Below are 22299 nucleotides of genomic sequence, written 5' to 3'. Positions count from 1 at the left end.
CCAAACGCATCTCAATGCAGCACTGCCGTTCAACTGTATTTGTTAGAATTATAAAGATCAATATATAGTTAACTGTCAAAATCATGTCAGTCATAGGACGCCTAAATTCGAATCCAGGCATGTGGTTCTTTCCCGACTGCTTTTCTCTTCTCTAGCTCACATGATTTCATGTCCTTTCTTAATCTCATAAAGCTAAAAAATGCCAAATAAGTTAATTATTTGAAAAGAAATTATTTAAATGGACAGAGACACAAAGAGCGAGCTACAGAAACACGCCCCCTTCTCCACCCACCTAATAAGTCTGTCGCATTTCTGCATTCTTGCAGGTGGCGGGTGTAGAGCACGCAGCGGGTGCACAGACTCAAACACGTGCTCTCATCCGTCTTCTCAGCCCCAATTCTAATTACATCAGCAACATTAATCAAGTGAACCTGTAGTTACGTTTCCTCCAACATCTAATCTCCCTGCTGAATGACCCCATGAAATCGCCGCCTTTAAGTGCAGTTATACTCAGCTAATACACAACCGTAACTGAAAAAAAAAGGGTACGCATTAACATGCTGATGTGATTTTGCACGGCAACGGTGTGAACATAACTGCTGTACCACGGATGATTTGAGGGACAAGTTCATTGGTGCGTTTCCTCTCACACCCATTTCTGCAAACATGCTTAAAGTCTGACGGTCTGGAAAAACAAAGTTAAACAAACAACTAACAACTAAACAAACAAGGCAAATTGTTCACAGACAAACACAGTAAACACAATGAAACCTTTAAAAGTAAAACGATCAGTTTGGCCTTTCGTTAAAGCCAAAAGTCATTTATTCCTCTTATTATTATTATTTCTCTGTGTTTCTCTCGGATGCCATATTTTTGCTCATCCCCGTCACATCCCACTGCAGATTAAAGTCACCACACAAAAAAAGAAAGGCATGAGTTTATCACTGTGTGGTGGGGAGAGGACGGCCTCAGGCAATTACTGCTTTGTTGAGGGCGAAAATGACCTTTGGAACAAAAAATGGCACAAAGGACCAAAAAGATAGAAGCATTTTACGTGATCTCCCCTGAAAAACAAGCTGAAGGCTGGACATCAAGGTCGTGAAAGAGAAGTTATAAAACTTAAATGACAAAACTTTCACACAAAATAAAAATCAATACTACAATGACAAAGCTCTACCTGTACAAAGTTGACTCTTGTTAAGAGTTTAAAAATCCTATGGCCATAAATATTGACAAATGAATACACCAACATACAGTACCAGGGTTTCCTAAAAAACATCTGTGATTGAGATGCTGGTCGAATTCGGTTTTTGAGACCTTTGTTATGACTTCTTTTGAAAAACAGTCAGCTACTTTTGAATGGCTGTTTATCTAAAAATGGACTAATGAACTATTAACGAAGGCACAGAGATCTTAAATTACACATTCAAGCATTTTTAAAAGGAAATCTACAGGCTCTTATAAACACAGCAGTCTTGTGTGTGTGGAAATGACTCATGTGAATCTGCGGCTCTGATGTTTAATGCCACGTACAACCTGCACACCAGGCAGGAAAAAGCTGATTCACATGCTGATGGCATCGTGGGTCAGGCTGGCAGTATAAACAGCTCTCGGTCATAAGAGCAGTCTGGCACATATGTGCCCCATAATGCACGGTGACTTCATGTAGTGGACAGATGTGCACTACATAATGATACCTGCATCCTCGACAATAGCTTTGCTCTACAACAAGTTAAAACAAGGTCAGAATGACAACTGCTTTGAGGATATTACTCATAACTTGTTTGTCAGATCTAAATAAGATTTACTTAACTTCTCTTATTCTTTAGAAAGGCGGGTTACTCACGAAAACAGGCAAATAGACAGAAGCCCACCTCATGTCTGGATGATTCAATATTCTGGTCTACAGAAGTGTGATATTTTTCGCCCAATTTATCAAAACATCATATTATTAACTTGTAGCACATTACTTTTGCCTCTCTATCGCCATCTCTGTTTGAAAATTAAAACTGCAGGTTACTTTACACACTTATCTTTACACGGCTTGAAGTCAAATAACAGTAGAACCGCAAAATCATACAAGACAGCTCAAGTTATGAATTATTATTATAAGCATACCCTTGTGAATCGAGATAAGGAGATTTTTATTGGACTCGAGCAATGGTTTACTGTATTTTGAACTCATCCATTATGAATGCCAGCTTTGGGCACCACTAAATAAAACAAAGTGCAAGCACACGTCCTTTAGTGTAAGAAACAAACTTGACTGATTTTAAACATGGCATTACAGCTTCAAACACCCTCTAAACCAATAAGAAGGCCAAGATCTAAATCGGCCAATCAGCACGCAGCACACCACTTCCAACAAGATCAGATAGCAGCACCAATCACAGGGTCTCAGAAAGTGATAGCGCTCGTGTAGTCAAACACATCGCTTCCAGATAAGAAAACGCGTCGCAGGACATCCGAGCTTCCCTGAAGATCCGCAATATATCTGACAGCATGCAACATTTTAGCCGAATGGGAAAAATTATGATTATTATTACAGTAACAGATTCAACAATCCTCTATCCCAAAATCCACAAGGCTTTGATATGAGACACTATATCCCAAGCCCTGGATTCAGACCTTAAACAACAAACATAGACTATCTGGCGAAAGCTACCGATCAAAGAGGCCCTCGGCCTCGTACCGCGGTAAATAGGGCATGTATTGGGTTTTCCTTACGCCGCCTGGTCTACATGACAAAAATCACACGCATCTACATGATTGGCGGTATTGAATAGTTGGCAGACCATTATCAGAGCTGGCCCAGACCTCCAGGGCTTTAGCTCTGCCTTGTGTTTATAGGGGAAGACAGGATAGCAGCTGCCCGTATATTTCACTGCACTTATTTATATTGACAGCAAATTCAATAATGAACTCGCACTCCCTGTCCCCGCTCTCACAGGACCACGGCTGAGCTCCGAGACCTCCCACACGTCTCGCCCCTAACAAAAATGAGTGACGCACAGGGAAAAATAACGCGATTCTGCCGTTCTCACACTGATCGACGACTTCATTTGCACCGCGTCTGAATGTGGCCCAAATCGGATTTTCTGCTCGGATCCGCTTTCTTCGTATGACATTATTAACGTGGCCTGAACAGCCCACACTCTTAAAATCTATTCTGTGCACAACAAACCATGACATGTTTATCATTAAGATGAATTCATAATATAATTTACTGTTATTTAATATGGTTTATATCATAATACAGTAGTGTAAACAGTCCAGCCTAGATGTCTGTATGTCTATCCAGGTTTCCATCTCCCGGTGCAGGGCAGCGAACCTACGAAAATGAATATGTTATTCGATATTGCAAGTTCTGACACATACAAAGCACTGGTCTATTATAGAATTTAATGCCCCACTACCCGCATATGAAATGCGAGAGAGATTTTAATATTGCTTTGACAAGATGTACTGCTGTTCTACATAACAAAGGACAGCGGCTGGAGGAGATTTATCTCTCTTCGATTTCGTTGCCCACTGCAGAAGTCCTAGATCTGCATTTCCCATAACAAAACGCTTCACGCTGCACTGCAGTCCTGCGTGTGAGGTCATTCATCAACAGTGAGGGAGTGGAGACCAAAAGGCCAGAAACTATATTGACGTCAGCGTGCATCAGTGACCGCCTCCTTTCACAGCAGATCTGTATCACATTCAGTTGCTATATTTAAACATTACAATTACAAAATATATATATTTAAAACCAAATTGAATTACACAAATATTCAATTGACATATGTTACTAGAGCATGTGATTAGTTTATTTTATCTGGGAACAAATTTATCAACCCATAAAGCACTTACAATGACTTGAAACAGTAAAATGATGACAATACAGACAAAATTGACATTAAATATAAATATAAATTGCAACACACAGCCATCGGAAATTAAGAGACCAATTCAAATGTGATTTTAGTTTTTTTGAGTTAATAAGTATGTGTTTAGGTTTAGGTTCACTTTTGTTTCATTCTGTTAACTAGGAACAATATTTCTCCCATATTTTAAATAAAAGTAATGTTTCTATTTCCATTTATTGGTAGAAAATGAAAACTGGAGAACATGTCAAAATAACAGAAAAGATGCTATATAGATTTTTATATAGATGTTTATTTTCAGAGCTCAAATACTGCAAGGAAAACAACTTCATATTCACTTTAAAGCAATAAAACAGTAATATTTGTACATGTATTTAGGTAAAGTTCCAATATTATTTTATTTATGTGATCATTCGGTTTTTCATCAGTTTTCATGGGTCTTGACATGCTGTCAGTCTTTCACATTTCTTGTTAGATGACTTTGTCAGTCCTGAGGTTTGATTTTGTTTAAATTTAACAGACACTGGACTAGAATGGACACGATACATCTAGAACTACTGAAAATGTATTTTTTTCTGCAGCTGTATCATTGCATATAAACGTTGGTGCTCATTGCAACTCAGTCTCAAAAATGTTTATATCCCATCGCTAAACAATCAATGGATAAACTGTATATGGTGGAACAAGATGAACTTCCAGAGCCAGACTGTTGTGTTACAAAGGTTTGGCTCTGAGCTCGTTGCTCTGATCCAGGTATCGGATCATTGAAAGTCTGGCCAGAACTCCCTCCAAAAGCTCCCAGATAAAAGAAAGAACTGCTCTTTTAGGAAAGCAGGGTGAAGATTTATAATAAGGTCTACAGGGAACAACTATATTCGTCTCTAATCAATAAGCAGAGAAAGCTGAGCTTAATAACATTAACTTGTAACAAACTTAGCCTTTGGCAAAGCAGTTGGCTTGTTCTGATTGGGCCAATAGGGGAGGAGGGATAGTGACACATCACAGCCTGAACTAAACAAAACATCTTCCATAAGAGCACCAAGCCTCACTGCATCTAAAGCGCATGTTAACTAAGCCACAGCATCAATACCATGTCAAATATCCATATGCCAACTCTAAATAGGCAAGGGAGCGTAAGACAGCAAAACAAAGATGAAAAGAGTGAATAACCTTGATTCTAGGAGGATCTCTGCTCATCTGCAGTCTCCTCCCGCATCGCATCTCTCCTGCATCACCTGTAGAGATGTTCATCTCCATCCTGCCAGTCACATCAGCTCTCACTGCAGTTTTAAGTCTGCCGTATTTTAAGACTCTTAATTCCTCAAAGTATATGAAACCGAATAAACTTTGAAAAGGCCCGAAATCCCAGAATGCTCCGGACCCCTGGCACCCACGTCTTTAGATGGCTTACTTCTACAACAAGAGGGGCTTTGCACCAGGGATGTGCAAAGCCCAGAGGTTTTGATAAGCCGGCGGAACGAGAACGGAAAAAGTAGAAACATGACTGAAACAACATGTAAGTCTGAACCGCCTACTTGCACAGAAATTTTGAATGGATCAAAAGAAAATCAGCTCCGTTTCAACAATGAAAAATATTTTGTTGTATCTTTAAAATTTAAATTGCAAAGGCCCTGCAAGTGCATGTTAAATAACGGAGTTGAAAAGCAAGAGGTAAATGAATCCAGCCCCACGTAATTTCATCTTACAGGCAGCCGTATGTCTCGGAGGCAAGTCATGGAAACCTTGAAACAAAGGCTTTATTCATATCACCCTTGTTTAATAGATGAATGCAAGTCTTTAATTCTTAAAAAGCTGGTTTCATATTTCCATAAGAAATGGATGCAACTTTCCATTCTTCATCCACTTTATAAACATCACAGACTCTACAAGGGCTGGGCGATGTACGACCACGGAACAAAATGTACATTTTAATATTCTTTATTGTTTAGACAATGTCTTGCCTAATTTGATACGATCTGGATGAACCTTCCCCTTTTTTGTCATCTTCATAGAAGTAGATTCACTCTCTACATTTACCAAATACCTAGTTCAGAATGTTTTCAAAAGCGCTTTTCACAAACATGTTATATTTATATATTTTTATAATGTGTCATTTAACAAAATAGTAAAAAAAATTACCTACATATGTTGAAATGCAAAATATTCGATTCTCAATTTATTTCAAAGTGATAAGTTATGTATAGTATACAAGTAATTGAAACTTGCCTTGCTTGCTGTAAACTGGCTTATTCACATTAATCGCATCCAGAATAAAAGTTTGTGTTTATGCAACATATGTCTGTGTATATTTATTTTGTATTTAACATGCATGTATATATTAAGAAAAAAAAAGTTTATATGTAATTTAAATGATATATAAATATTACTATATACTATACTATAATATTTCAGAAATATATGCATATATGTGTACATGTTTATAATCGTAAAATAAATATGCACATTGCATAGATGGATATTATTATGTAAACACAAACTTTTATTCTGGATGCGATTAATCGCTATTAATCGTTGAAAAAACTTACTATAAAATAGATGTGGTAGATTTTAGTATTTTAGCAAATGATATAATGTAAACATTTTCAAATACTAATACCATTGTGCTAACGAAGATTAAACAATAGACACTATACAGAATATAAAGTACTCATGAGCAGTCATGCACATACGTATGTGCCCCATAATGCACGGTCACTACATGTAGTGGACAAAGTGATGATACCTGCATCCTCGACAATAGCTTTGCTCTACAACAAGTTAAAACAAGGTTAGAATGACAACTGCTTTGATGATATTTCTCATAGTTTGTTTGTCAGATTTGAATAAGATTAACTTAACTTCTCTTATTCTTTAGAAATGGGGGTTACTTACGAAAACAGGCAAATAGATATTTATAGAGTAGGAAAATATGAGCGCTGGGATGCTTACTAGCTGAGGTAACAAAGGCCCACCTCATGTCTTGATTATTCAATATTCCGGTCTACAGAAGTGTGATATTTTTCGCCCAATTTATCAAAACATCATATTACTTTTGCCTCTCTATCGCCATCTCTGTTTGAAAATTAAAACTGCAGGTTACTTTACATGCTTATCTTTACACAGCTTGAAGTCAAATAACAGTAGAACCGCAAAATCATACAAGACAGCTCAAGTTATGAATTATTATTATAAGCATACCCTTGTGAATCGAGATAAGGAGGCACGCATCACACCACTTCCAACAAGATCAGACATCAGCGATCATACAAGTTACATACTCACATCCTCAGGGAAGCTATAGTACATATCAACAACACGCAGAAAGAAAATGTCAGTAGTTTGAATTTGTTGTATTGCACCATCAAGTCTTTCCCTCTTTAGCCACTTTTATACTGTATGTGTTTGAGCGTGTTCACAGCAGACTTACTTACCCGCTGTTTCAGAGAAGTGAACGATGTTCTGACCTCTAACAGTCCTCAGCAAGATCCTTCCTGCTGCGAAGAGAGAGGAATAAAACATCAGCCCAAAGCTCAGTTTATTATATCCTCCTAAACTCTTCAAATACAAGGAGTTCTAGAACATGGTGAGATAAATGAACAATTTTCCCAAATGTTCTTCATTTCCGCTCAACCATCAGTTTTTAAACACCTCCTGTCTGATTCCACATAAAGTCTAAAAAGCTTTAACAAGACTGAGAATGTGGCACCCAGATGAACTGTCGTGATGTCAGCTGTTCCAACACCAGTACATGATGATTAATGATAATAAACTAATTTTTAGCACTGTTAAGCATACGTTCGTGCTGCTCACCCAGCACATGCATGGAGAGCTTCTAAGCTGCCCATTGAACAGAGTTTGGACGTCTGTCTGTTTACTACTAGTACAGAAATCCCAAGTGTGCATTATGTTACTTTAAATACACGGATGTTCAAGGCCTCTTCAAGAAAATTATTTTACTGGCATGTTGATGAACAGTAAACAGAGCTTTATTTCACAAAATGCAATACACAAGAAATTTTTTACATGTTGATTCTTGCTTAACGAGAATAAAATAAGTCAAGAAAGATAAAGAAAATTTCAATTAACTCGTTTATTCTTAACTTCTTACTGTTCCGCCACGTAAGCATAGAATAATGAAAACAACACTTTAAAGTGCCAGGCCACACGAACCGGAAAAACGTGGGTAAAAAAACGAGATGCGTATTGAACCGTGAGTTAGCTGTAATGTTGTATACCTGGTATTAACATAATTAAAAAAAGATGAATATACAGAAGTATAAATTTTTTATATCAATTGCATTTTAATTTTAAACTTGAACATGGGTTTGTGTGGCCTTCTCATTTGCGAATTAAGTAAATATTGCTTCGAAATAAATAAATATGAATATTTAATCAAACAATAAAATCATGTTTAATTAAGTATGAAACATTCAGATATTTCAAACTCTATGGGGCGGTTGCCCGGACAGGGATTAAGACTAGACTAAAATAAATGTTAGAGTTGTCTAAACTGAAAATAGCTTCCAGTGACATTTGAAAATGGACAAGCGCCCTTGTTTTGTCTAAAAAGGCACAAAAGCTTTTTTGTAAGGCGAGAATATTTGCAGACCGGAGTTATACATATCCAGAAGAACCAATAATACAACCGGAACATGCAGTCTTTTAATAGAAAAATGTAATAAATATTTATTATTATATCAATCACAGAGACCTGACATTTCAAACATTATCCTTATGGGGTGATATGACACGCCTGAAACGATTATTATCGTTTGTTTTAGACACGATTTAAGGTTAAAAAACGCTGTATTTCCACATCCCATACATGTTTGCCCAGCCTCTCTGAAATGAGCAGATTATATACAAAGTTCATCGCTCTGAAAAACAAGGTGTGCTATTATTGGCCAGTTAACCAGTGCGTAGTGATTGGTCGAATACTGGACGTATTTGTGTCAGACTGAAAAGGCTTTAAAATGTCCCTGTAACACGACTGTAAACCACCTAAATTGAGAGTTTCATGCTCAGAGTAAAGATCAAAGTTAACTTAAAAAGCCGAAAGCTTCATTAAAGAACCTGTCTGCAGTTCATAATATTCAAGTCCATTCATTCAGATGGATAATTATTTATTATAAAATCAATACCAAAAAGCTTCCTGTGAGCGGTGGAGCTTCTAACAGAAAGTGGCATCTTATAAGACGCACAATCTAGGACATGTTTGGAGTTATCTAACTGATGTCATGGCATAAACATCAGGGCTGGTGACCTAGTAGGCAAAGGTATTTCCGACTTATTGTTGGCAAGATATCGTGTTGCCATTATAAAAAGCAGTCTCACTGTGCGCAATTCATTTGTGAATGTTAATATATTTTCTTTGGTACATCACAAAAGTTCTGTCATTCTGCAACGCCCACTTGTCATCATCGAATCAGCTACTTTTGGTTAAAAATTCGTTTCACCCCATCTTGCTAAATCATTTTTGGGAGGATGGTATAGCTACGGTGTGCAATCTTTAAAGCTTTCAAAACGGCAAGTCTATAATGGTCCTCCCCATCAGCTGCGGCGAACGGCTGTCAAGATGCCGCCTCCCTTCCTTATCATAAAAACACCTCTGACAGCGATGGGGAAAAAAACGAGACTCAATAAAAGACTCCAAACAGATGACATCACAGCAGCGCTGAAATGGAGGTCTTAAAATAGAGTGAGCGTCCCATCATACCAACTCAAATGAGAGTGACGCCACACATCAATTAGTCAGCTCAAATAAGACGCATACAAAAACAACTTGTTTCAGAAATATAATAGTGTTGCTCACGATGCGGAAAACAAGGGTTGTAGCTGTTCGACAGTGTTCAAGATTTACAGAAATTCAAGAAACAATTTGTTTAGACTGAAGGCAAATGAGCTCCGTCAGCGTTCAGATAAGGTTGCACATGAGATGGAGGCTGGAGGCTATTCCTCTGAGAGCGGTTACAGTGCTGATTAAGCCAGAAAGAAAAATCTTGGCTCTGTTCTGCACATTTGCAGGCCAACTTGATCAGCCAATCAGAATGTCTTAATACCTTCATGTTAAAGATTTATATTATACATTAACTTGAACACAGTTTTGGCTACTGAAGTTTATATAAGAGGTTATTAAAGTCTTAATAGCTTTTTAATCAGTCCCAATACTAATCCAATGACATTCGAAAACGTAATGGCCTAATAAAAAGTGCATCTCAAGCAAAGACGATCGGAGGGTTTCCGACTGTTAAAGGGACAGTTCAACCAAAGATAAATCTCACCTTCAAACTTGTATGACTTTATTTTTTTCTGCAGAACTCAAAATAATATATTTTGAAGAACGTTTATAACAAATCGACATTCGTCCTCATTGACTTCCGCTGTGGGCACAAAACACTTGGACACTTCTCAAAATATCTTATTTTGTATTTACCACAAGAAGGTACGTGAGGGTGAATAAATGACGACAAATGTTATTTCTGGGTGAACTGTCCTGATATCCCTCTTCAGGCGTCTGGATCACGCAGTGTTCATTTATTCTGGTCAGTCCTGACAGATTCACCCCTGTGGTCAGTCTGTCTAAAAACCAACACATCTGCCATTCAGATCAGCCTGACAGCATGTGGTTTGTTCCCAAAATACGCTGCATACTTCATAAAAAGCAATTTCCTAGAAACACAAAGCCCTTTTTATACGAAAATACATTTCTGCGAAACGGCACATTTTCTGGTTAGACCGGAATGCATTGGATTGTGTGATTTAGTCCATGGTTCACTAAATAAATATCCGATAAAATAAATAACCCCATTCTAATATTTCCCTCATCGTTGCAGTCTTTGTAAAGCATGTATTTCTCAGAAATCAGAATGAACTAAAAGCAACAGCATTTTTCAGAGAAAACAGTCCCTTATTGTTGAAAAGAGAACTCTTCCACCAGCAGAGAATTGAACTTTTGAACATAATAGGCATTAATTCTGTGATGCATTTAGATGAGGTAAAACATTTTGGGCATCAGTATGGCTTCATAGACAGGACAGAATTAAGATATTAGAGGCTTAATGAGACCTGAACCATGAAAGCAATGTGGCCGACTCAGCAGAAGCGTAGACTTCTGGCGCCTGGGTAAATGAACGAGGAAGTCGACTCAGTCTGTGACTCTGCATACTAAAACAGCTCACACAATTACCACGCTCTCTCGTGCGGCAATGGATGAAGATATCACAAAACCTTCAATGGAAATGCTGTTGACAATTTCATTTAAGCAAATTTATTAAAGAAAAAAGAGTTCTAGGTTCGATTTAAAGGGCCAGTCCACCTTTAAATAAGAATTCATGTCATTTCTTCACTCATGTCGAGTCAATACCTGCATGTGACTCTTGTGTGGAAGACGAAAGAAGATATTTTGAGAAACGTCTGCGTCGTTTAGTGTTATTAATTGAGGGCTGTTCAACGATTAATGGCGATTAATCGCATCCAAAATAAAAGTTTTGTGTAATAAATATTATTATAAAATATATTTATAACCACATACACGTACACAAATATATATATATATTTAGGAAATACCTGCATGCATGTATTAATATACTGCATACACTCACCTAAAGGATTATAAGGAACACCTGTTCAATTTCTCATTAATGCAATTATGGTGGTGGTGTAATGGTGTGGGGGATGTTATCTTGGCACACTTTAGGCCCCTTAGTGCCAATTGGGCATCGTTTAAATGCCACGGCCTACCTGAGCATTGTTTCTGACCATGTCCATCCCTTTATGACCACCATGTACCCATCCTCTGATGGCTACTTCCAGCAGGATAATGCACCATGTCACAAAGCTTGAATCATTTCAAATTGGTTTCTTGAACATGACAATGAGTTCACTGTACTAAAATGGCCCCCACAGTCACCAGATCTCAACCCAATAGAGCATCTTTGGGATGTGGTGGAACGGGAGCTTCGTGCATCCCACAAACCTCCATCAACTGCAAGATGTTATCCTATCAATATGGGCCAACATTTACACTATGAATTGTTGAATCATGAAACCTTGTTGAATCAATGCCACGTAGAATTAAGGCAGTTCTGAAGGCGAAAGGGGGTCAAACACAGTATTAGTATGGTGTTCCTAATAATCCTTTAGGTGAGTGTATATAGATTTTAAATTATATGCAAACAATTAATAATTTATATTTCTTTCTTAATTATATACATGAATGTGTTAATAAATACAAAATAAATATCCACAGTAAACAGATGTATATTATGTAAACACGAAACGTTTATTCTGGATCTGGTTAATCACGATTAATCATTGAACAGCCATAACATGGTCTGATGTTGTTTGGTTACCAGCGTTCTTTAATATCTTCTTTTGTTTTCTGCAGAAGAGAGAAAGTCATACAGATTTGGAATAACATGAGGGTGAGTAAATAATGAAAGATTTTTCATTTTTTGGTAAACTATGCCTTTAAGGCAATCTATATAATAATGTAGCAAATATATCAATCCAGGGAATAAAACTACACCTGTCAAGCAATTTCATGAAGTCTTTAAGGGTGACAAACCAGGTATCATGTACCTAAGACCCAGAAATATTAGATGTTGTACCCACAGAGGCCAATCGGACATTGACTCTACTCACGCAGTCACCAAATCAATGACTATCTCTCAACCGACCTTATTAATATCATCCAAACATGATTTATTATTTATTGCAGTTGAATGTCTACAAGGGTCCAGGGCTGTCTGATGGATATCTGTGAGACAAGAGGCCATTATTTCCAGCATGTCATATTGAATTCCGCAGGAGTGCACTCAATTTTCCCTGAGCCGTAGGCCGTGGGCCAGGGGGACAGTTTCAGATGGGACAGCACAGCGACGGGCAAATCTGACTGGATCTCTCGCTCTATCAAAATCACATTGTAGCCGGACATGGCACTAATGGGTCCACATGATGGAGCGGAGAATCTATGACATCATGACTTCAGGGACACAGTTCAAGATTCAATGGGCACTGCTGACGCCTGGACAAGCGTCAGGCCTATGATCTGCTCCTGAACCTTGGGTAATGAGGAAGATCAATTCTGATTGTTGCAATAGATGATCTACGAGGCTGAGGGCAATTTTATATTCATGCGGAGGCAGCCGTTAGTGGCTTCGCTGGCGTCTAATTGAGCAGGGGCTTGATTCAAATTCATCTCGCTCCGTGGCGTCTTTATTTTGGGGAGGTCGAAGCAACAGCTCCGTCACCCAAATTGGCTGGGATAGAAAGTTCGAACCTGTTAAGCAGCAGGGGAGCTGTAATGTACCATCGGGAATGGGGGGGGGGTCTTAAAAGGGGATGACAGGCGCCACATTGAAATAAACATCAATCTGATTTAACAAGACAGTATCATTATGGACTCGGGGGAATTTGTGCAAATGATCTAGGTTCCTGCCCAACCACACACTGCAACGGAGGAGTACTTTAGACGGAAAGTGTGGAACTCAAGCCGTGTGATTTGTATCAGCATGGCATGCATGAGGGTGCTAGGGAAAATATGTTTGCTTTTGGACCTGGAAAACCTACAGGGAGGAGTTTCCAGATGCAATTAGCGGAGTCAATTAGACGACGTGTCGTGGCTGAAAGCCACGGTTTAAATATGCCAACTCGTGCTCCGCCTAAACGCATTCCCGTGACACCACTCCGGTTGCCATGTGCCACATCCATCCAGCCATCACAGAGAGGCACAATAAAGCAGCCGTCTCTCTTCCCTGGACTCCAGTTTTACTGAAAACCAAACAGTGAAAAGGTGATCAGACAACTTTTCTTTCAGTGAGGTGTTTCGCTTACTGACAGCAACATAGCACGCATCCAACTCCAAAAAGAAGGATCTGCGTTTTTGTTAAACGTGACAAATAACCTTCTTTAAGGAAAAATATATGAAACCGGAGAGGAGAGGTGGTTACTCTAAGCTCCTTTTTGCGTGATAACATGCAATTACGTTAAGCATAGCACTCGAAATGAACCCTACCAAGACAGACAGTTGGTCTTAATCCCCCCTTTTACGGTGGCTGCAAATTACATATGGCTGAGGATCAGTTACATTATGAAAACATTACAAGCGATTCAAGAAAATCATCTATAAAGAGTAAGGCACAATGCTGGGATCAGTTGTACTGAAACATCAAACATTAAAGACGTCACGATATGATCGTTACTTCCATTTTTTAAACATTTAAATACATTAAAATGGTGCCTCATAATCAAATGATAATATGATCGTTGATATTGTTTCAATACAACACATACAGTATGATATCGTAAATAATTCAGCGACAGCATCTTTTCATTACAAACTCTTTCTTTTCAATCCCAAAATTAAAAGTAAAAAAAGACTAGAAAGGGGTGACATGCTTTCAAAAAGTTTGCGCACCACTACTCTACATTTTTACTACTGTCCCAAATATTTTGTGTGGCTTAAAAATAAAATATAATGTGTTCCATGTTTTTTACCAGACACACATACTGTCATATTCTGGCTTACGGTTATCATCCGGTAAAAATCTCATACCGAGCCATGCCTTGTATTTTGAGTGATGGACAGCCAAAAATTTGACTGGGCATATCACGGTAATATCATTCACATACATTCTTTTGGCCACGATAATCATGAAGTGAAAATCTAACATGGCGACAGCCTTATTATTAAATGATGTCCTAAAAGGTGCTGTAATACTGATACTTCCTATTGTTAATGGTTTATATGCATTACAATCGCTTTATCCACAAACGCACCCGTTTACGCATTTGATGTTCTTGATCCCGAATAAAATGTTTCCATCAACAGCAATAAAGAGCAATTGACCGCCAATTGCTGTTAGTGTAAAAGAATGAGATGAGTTCCATATAAAAACCACACACACAAACACGCATGTTCAGAACCTCATTACTTGACACCATCCGAATGAAAAGCTGCTCATTTGCATTCGAACATTTCCATTCTCATTCTTCTCTGCAGTGCGGTCCTATCCCATGAGAGGTTATCATTAGCGATCTGTAACTCTATCGATTCTCCAGCCACGGCTTTGACCCTTCGGCGGCCTCTGTGGTAGACATTACTGCAGTCGCGCTAACCTGAAAAAGGAGGTCTTCACCTCATGACATCCAGATAGGATAAATTCATGCTCTAATCTATAGCAGCCGTCAAGGAGAAACCTCCAAACCAAGCAGAAACGGCATCGATCGGGTGATTCGGGTCTGGTGGTGTAAATGGATTGCAGAGGTGTCTTGTCTTTGTTGATTGCATATGTGACGTTACAAAGAGGAGGCTCTGGGTGCCACATACCTAAACACTTATGCTGCATCCTGGGGCACCTGGAAGACTGTTTGCTATTCCAACATGGTACATATTGTGCCTTCAAAACAAATGAAAACCTGCTGCTAATCTACCTGCACACAACTGCATGCGGTAAGACCAGTGATCTGGATCTTCTCAACTGTTCCAATACTCCACATGGATCTGCTCTACAAAAACAAAGCTCCGACTATCAGGTGGACGCCACATTTTCATTAAAAAAGTAAAAAAAAGCTATTTAAAAGAAATGTGGCCTTTAAGATCCAAGTTTTTTTGAGCCACCATCTCATTTCTAAACATCTCTCTAGCCCGCTTACAAACAGGCCCAGGTGAATACTTCTTTCATATTTTTATACTTTCATATTTTATAACATTTTACAGATTTAAACATGGTAAGGTGCTTTGCAGATATGCAGACGTTCTAAACGTTTTAACTTTCAGGGGATTTCTGTGTGCATTGTGTGGGCCTGCTTACAAAGGTCCCATTTATGAAACGAAATCATAAATCAACATTTCGCCTTCCTGTTAAATTCTTTTCGTCTTATTGATGAGCTGGAAAATCAAGGGGATAACAAGTCAGTACAGGACGTTATGTTCCATACTGTGATCTTTTTGTTCCACAAAAGACAAATTACCAAAAGGGAGAAAACCCACAGCTGACTCGACACTTTTTCTTCACAAGCAAACAGTCTAACCTAAAGATAAATCTACTAAATAAGCCATACAAATGATCGGAAGAAAATATTAATCTTGTATGAGCAGCTGCTGCAATGAAGAAACCAATACACAATTCTATTGAGTTTGAGAGGTGGCAGCTGCTCAAACACCTTACATTGCTTTTTACAATATAGCTCATTATTCAAATGTATAAGATAGTTGATCTTTATATATCTTGGCCATTAAACAAAACTATATTTACAAAAAGTGCATTTAAAATAATCACATACCATGGCGCCAACACATTCACAGCAAACGCATTATAAACATTTACCATATTGCCAGGTGTTACTCCATCAGTGCGTTGATAACGCAGATGGATCCTGGCGGTCTCTTAGTGAAAGACACAAGATCTACAGCGACATAGACAGTCCATGCCCCCCTCACATGAATCTGCTATAAACCAGGCCAATGATGTCACCCCCAACCCCTGTAGGATGTGGAAAAGAAGGACCTTTTGTAATGGTCCACTGACGGAGACACGTGAAACCTCAGCAGCCCATCGTAAGCCAAGCGCATGCTGAGAAAAAAAGGCGGAGAGAGGGATGTGACGACGGACCGCCGCTGACCGTAGAGAACAAACAGAGGTCATGACTCCTATTTGAAGGTCAAGAGGCTTGAGCAAAGGAAAATTAAACTTCTGATGAACCCATTACGAAATGATGACTGTTTAACTCGCTGTAATTTATGAGTGTGTGTGTGTGTGTGTGTGTGTATTACGACTTTTCCAATAGATAAAAGATAAAGAGGTGAATCCAGACACAGATATACAATATAAACATTTATATACATTTATGCACAAACTCTTACATTATTTTTAGCAATATATTATACTGTAGTGTCAGGCGGAGTGAAAATGTGGTCAAAATCTAGAAATTAGCGAAATAAGTCCAGCAGAATTTCCTTATTGGTGGCCTCTAAAGAGCATCTCTAACATGTGGTAAAATCCAAGTAATGCAGTGCTCACTGTCTAGTTTATGATTCAGAACTTAATTTCATTGAGTGAAACTCATCCCTAGTCGTTCTAAAAATAATGGTAGAATAATGTAAGAAACAACGATTTATTAAACATCTCTGGGTCCAGTCCATTGTGCTCTCCTTCAAAGCACACCGAACGTCTATTCACCCTCCGCCTGCGACCCGTTCACCAGACCAAATCTCTCAGAGATGTCAATATGTTGTTTTGATCTCAATAAAACATCAAATTAAATATTGACGGACTGCTCTCTTCCAGCGCCGCAGCAAAAATAGCTAAAGCTAAGTCCTGAATAATCAGGCCAAAGCACACAAAAGCTTCACTGTTCTCTGGAAAGATTTTTGCTAGGCAGACTGCTGGATTTAGATGCGGGGCTGTATCGGTTGAATAAACGCATATGAATTTCATTCAGGATTAATTACAGAGCATAAGAGTTTTAACCAATTGAAACGTCATAACTGGTGTTACCATGGAACATTTCATTGGCTAACATACAGTCGACACCCAACACAAGCACATGCACACGCACATCAAGATACGGGCCATTGCACTCACCCAGTGACAATTTACCCTCCATCCCAGAGGAAAACTTTTTTTTTTCTGAAAAAGGGGCGAAGGAGAAAAAATGACTAAGAAAGTGATGACTACCATGGACAACGGCCAGATCGAAAGAATCTAAATGTCTAAATCCAAAGGACATGCCTGAAACATCAGCATAATTTTCCTACAGTTGACAGGGCTGCGCTTCATTACCTCAAGACATCTATCTCACTGAGACAATGACGCAGACTAGGCGAAACACTGAGGTCTTTTCATAAGCAAACGCTCATGAACGCAAAGCAGAATCCTGGTAGGGATATTCCCCAAAAAAACAATCGCGATCTTTATAACAATCAATCCACAATATATTTGAATTGCAACCTTTTAAATTTGATATCCAAACAGGGCTATGGATTTATTAACTAATAAAACTTGCGCTAAACTTGTGTTGTGGCGTTCCCTCATTTTTATGGAGCGTCACAGCACAAACCCCAAAACTTCCCAGAAGCACAGAATGTGACAGACTTCCAAACAACACCCAAAACACACGCAGGCAAGGAAACAACACATGAATAAAGATAAACACAGATGGAGAACAATACACTGACAGAATGTATGAGATGTGCAGAACTGAAGTCACATTAAGGTAAAAATTAAAACGGCACTGAGAGACAAATTTTGAATATTGTTGAGGATTTTGATGTGTTTTATTGTTAGTTTCATTAAGACTTTCGTTGCAATATTTTACTTTTTGCAGCAATGTTTTAGTTTTGTAGCAATAATGGAATTTGATTTGACAACTTTATGCCAATACATTATGCATACATATACATAAAATAACAAAATAAAGAGAGCTAAAATAAGAATTGAATTGGTCAGACCTTAACGTTGAACTGCACGAATTCACATCTGTTAGACAAAAAAAGATGTTTGACCTTTGAGCTCAGATAGACAAATAAAGTCAAAAACAAAATTGTAAAGACCCAAGTACAAACTCACAGATAATTAAATCACTTAGGAAACGTGTTTATTGTGTTGTTCAATCAGCAAACGCTCATAAGCTTTTAACACCCAAACAAACACACAATGCAGGAAATACTAACACTCAATCCTTTTCTTATCTACTTTAGCTGACACCTAAATTAGATTAATAACTTTCATGCATGCAAAATCTAAAACCTTGGCCAGATGCATTATGGGTATTAATGCTGCATATTAGGGCTGTGTATTGGCAAGATCCTCTCGATACGATACATATCAAGATAGATGGGTCATGATACAATATATTGCTATGTTTTTCGATACGATGCACATTTGCGATGCATGGCCCTTTAGATCTGAGGTTTGGGTTCCCAAACTGGGGATTGCATCCCTCGTGCAATTAGCACAAGGGAATAAGGTCGGTCATGCAAGTCACTTGGCCGTTGTGGTGCATTACAGTAAAAACTATGAACATGGGCAGTTAAAATCCCTGGTTCATCCGTGTCTTGAATGTGCTGGCGTCACATCCGTGGAAATAGGGGTGTGCGATATGACGATATTAGATCGCGAACGATTAAAATGACTGCACGATCCACTTTTTCGGGAAAATCGTTAAATCGTCATATATAGTGCTGTTCTATAGAATTCGTCAACATACTTGCGATAGATTGCGCCATGTTAACAAGCTCGTATACGTTGCTTGTGAATTCAGTAAGATTAAGTGACGCGGTCAGTGAAGATGGAGGGAAACACGGAGGACTTGGTACCTAAAAAAAGTTATCCATCAGTAATAATGAAATGGTTTGGGTTTTCCCCAACTGACACGGCCCAAACAACAGTTATTTGCAAATGTGGCAATGATAAGATTCGAGCGTCGTAAGGCAACACAACAAACCTTTTTAACCACCTCAAAATAAAAGGGACTGAAAGAGTATGCCGACAGTCAAATTATAAAGGGATCCCACGCGAGTAAATCAGGTACAACCAAGCATACGGAAACTAAAGGGCTTAAACAACGACTTTAGCGAAAGAACCATTTGAGAAAAAAAACACGTATCCGTATGACAGAATGAACAAGCGCTGGAAAGATGTCACTGACGCGGTCACATTTTACCTGGCCAAAGACATGATTCCCATAAAGACTGTGGAAAATGAGGGCTTTAAAAAACTGCTCAAAGTCGTAGATCCACGTTACAAAATACCCAGCCAAAAATATTTATCCTCCACGCCCATTCCACAGCTTTACTCCGAGTGCCGCAACAAGTTGAAAAACAAAATTCAAAAGTTTTTTGCTAACAGCTGATTTATGGTCTTGCACTTGCATTAAATATTAACTTGATTAAAATATTCTTCATAATATAAATGGTAAAGAGTATATTTTTATATGGGGACTTAGTTTGGCTGTATTGAAGCCCCTTCAATTTGCAAAATAGTCTTAAAACCAACTTGAAGAAGAACCGCGATAAAATCGTGAATCGTGATCTATCTGGAAAAAATCGTGATTTGATTTTTTTTTCTAGATCGCCCACCCCTACGTGGAAACACAATAAATGTCATTGTTACTTTTTGGAATAAACGTTATGTCTCATGCACTGCAGTAGCCAAGTGACTTGGTGGGTCATGACTTGCGAAGCTTACAAACAGCATTTATTTTATATAACTCATTACTCCATGACTCAGATCCACTCCTACGTATACAGTCTTTTTAACAGATGCAAAAAATATCTAAATAAATTTAGAATAATCTGCATTGAACATTACATGATATTAAAAAACAGAATCCTGAAGGCTGACAAGAGGCAGAAATACTGATTACATTATTTATTCGACACTAAAAGAGCGAGAGAGAGAGAGAGAGAGAGAGAGAGAGAGAGAGAGAGATAGAGAGAGCGAGAGAGAGAGAGAGAGAGAGAGAGAGAGAGAGATGCAGCTTCTCACACAGACACCTCTGCATTATTTCTGCTTGAGTGAGCATACGGTAACATCGTCTTTATGTCCATATCACCCAGAGCAAACCCAAAGCTGCTTTATCTCTAGACACAGTATACTAAGGTGAGGAGAGCTGAACATCATGGCCAGAGCAGCTCTGACACTAGAACAACAGCAGTCTTGTGAATGACAACACACTGACAGTCCTCCCCTGGAAACCCTTCAGTCCAGATTTTATGCCAACCAATAAGCAAAAGAGATCATTCATTTAATGTTAAATCAATATTGATGAAAACCAATATAATATTGATTAAACATTCATTCAATTTTCTTTGCTACATACTGTACATAAAGAGTCCGTTTCGTATTTGATTGATATAAAACACTATATTTGCACATGAAAATATTTTACCCGGACAAACTCAACCAATATTTGAAGAGTTTATTGGCATGTTTCGTTTTAATTCATTATCATGTTTTTTTAGAGTTCCTTAATCTATATATTTTGTCTTATTACTTCTTAATCAAAAGAACCCAAATGCAAATTGATTAATATTACTTGGAATGCACAATAAAAAAACAGAGTTAACTATTTAATTGTAAAAGGAAATATGGTAAAAATACACAATGTGCCTGTTTATTTTAGGGGAAAAATATGGTATCTCAACACACGTCTAACTTTTTTTAGCAATATTGTCCAGTAACAAGTCATATGGAAAGAATACTGATTTGTTGAGAACTATAGGTGAAATGTTTTAGTGGCACAGTTAAATAAATGTTTGACATTTGAAGTCATGCTCAATGATGTCCCGGTGCTGACTGGAAAGAGATTAAAGAAGATTAAAGAAGATTAAAGAAGATGAATCCTATGAATTAATCACTCATTCTTCTTGAATACAAGGAAACAGTGACACACCAACAACAATCCAGACCAAGACATGATATATGGCCCAAATCTTACCATTTAAAGATCTGTTTGTCAAAACATTTGTATACCTTATTCTTAAATTGTCGGTTGGCTAAAATGAGCAACCAACAGTAGGCGACGATTGAACCCCACTTATACCAATGCTTCAAAAACCTCAGAATCAAATACCAAAATGTCACATCTGGGGACACAGGCTGACAAATAACTCCAACTAAACTATCAATCACAACTATCAGCATTAGCCCAGCTGACAGCAACTCACATTTGCTACGGTCCCCCGAAAAATAAATGCCTGTCCAAATGACATGCACGTCACCGTCTCAGCTCATTGGCTGGCTAATTAACAGAAGCCCATTTTATCTCTGACACATCAAGTCCGAAGGGTTTTACAAAAAGTCTGTCGGAACCCAAAGACATCTGGCTCAAGAATGTGCTCATAATTGAAAATCTTCACCACGGGCTGCTTGCTGAAGTAATATTTACGAAGCTGTCGCATTAATAATTAAAGTAAAAAAATGGAGTGTGATCTGGAAAATGAGCAGCCTTTTAATACAGCTGTTATTTGTGGCTTGCCAGAGATTTGAAAACATTCAATGACAAAGAACCGTACATTTCCCCCCTGTACTTTTTAACCAAAGTGAAGGACATTTTTAAGGGGTGCGTCACCCAAGAAAGTGAAATTCATTCGTCATTTACACGCCCTGTACATTTATTTCAAACCTGTACGACTTTATTTTACAGAACACAAAAGATATTTGAAAGAATGTTGGTACCCAAAAATCATTGGCCATTGACTTCCATTGTATGGTCACAAAATCACGGAGACATTTCACAAAATATTGTGTTTCACAGAGGAAAGTATGTCAGACGGGTTTTGAACGACATGAGGGTGAGTAAAAGACGAATAATTAAAAAAAGACTTCTTCTATCCTTTTGCGTCTGTGCTCTGAGCATTCGGAGGCAATTGTAAATGTTTATTTTAACCCTCAGATCTTTCCCAGATGCTGTTTGTCAATCAACA

General features: G+C 38.2%; 1 protein-coding gene across 3 annotated transcripts in view; it reads right to left on the bottom strand.

Moving 5' to 3' along the window:
• The window catches only part of adarb1b (adenosine deaminase RNA specific B1b), a 106921-nt gene that overhangs the window by 64112 nt on the left and 20510 nt on the right, over positions 1-22299 (bottom strand). Inside the window, exon 2 of one of the 3 annotated variants that reach the window (XM_056754783.1) lies at positions 7301-7363. The exons of 1 other annotated variant lie outside the window; for it this stretch is intronic. The gene's annotated coding sequence lies outside the window, so the exon portion shown is untranslated. The remainder of the gene's footprint in view (positions 1-7300; positions 7364-22299) is intronic. One more of the 3 variants, XM_056754784.1, reaches the window with a different exon arrangement.

This window comes from Triplophysa dalaica, chromosome 8, assembly GCF_015846415.1.
Source record: "Triplophysa dalaica isolate WHDGS20190420 chromosome 8, ASM1584641v1, whole genome shotgun sequence".
NCBI classification, from domain to species: Eukaryota; Metazoa; Chordata; class Actinopteri; order Cypriniformes; family Nemacheilidae; genus Triplophysa; species Triplophysa dalaica.
Note: the sequence above shows the minus strand (reverse complement) of the source record. Positions and strands in the feature narration are given on the sequence as shown.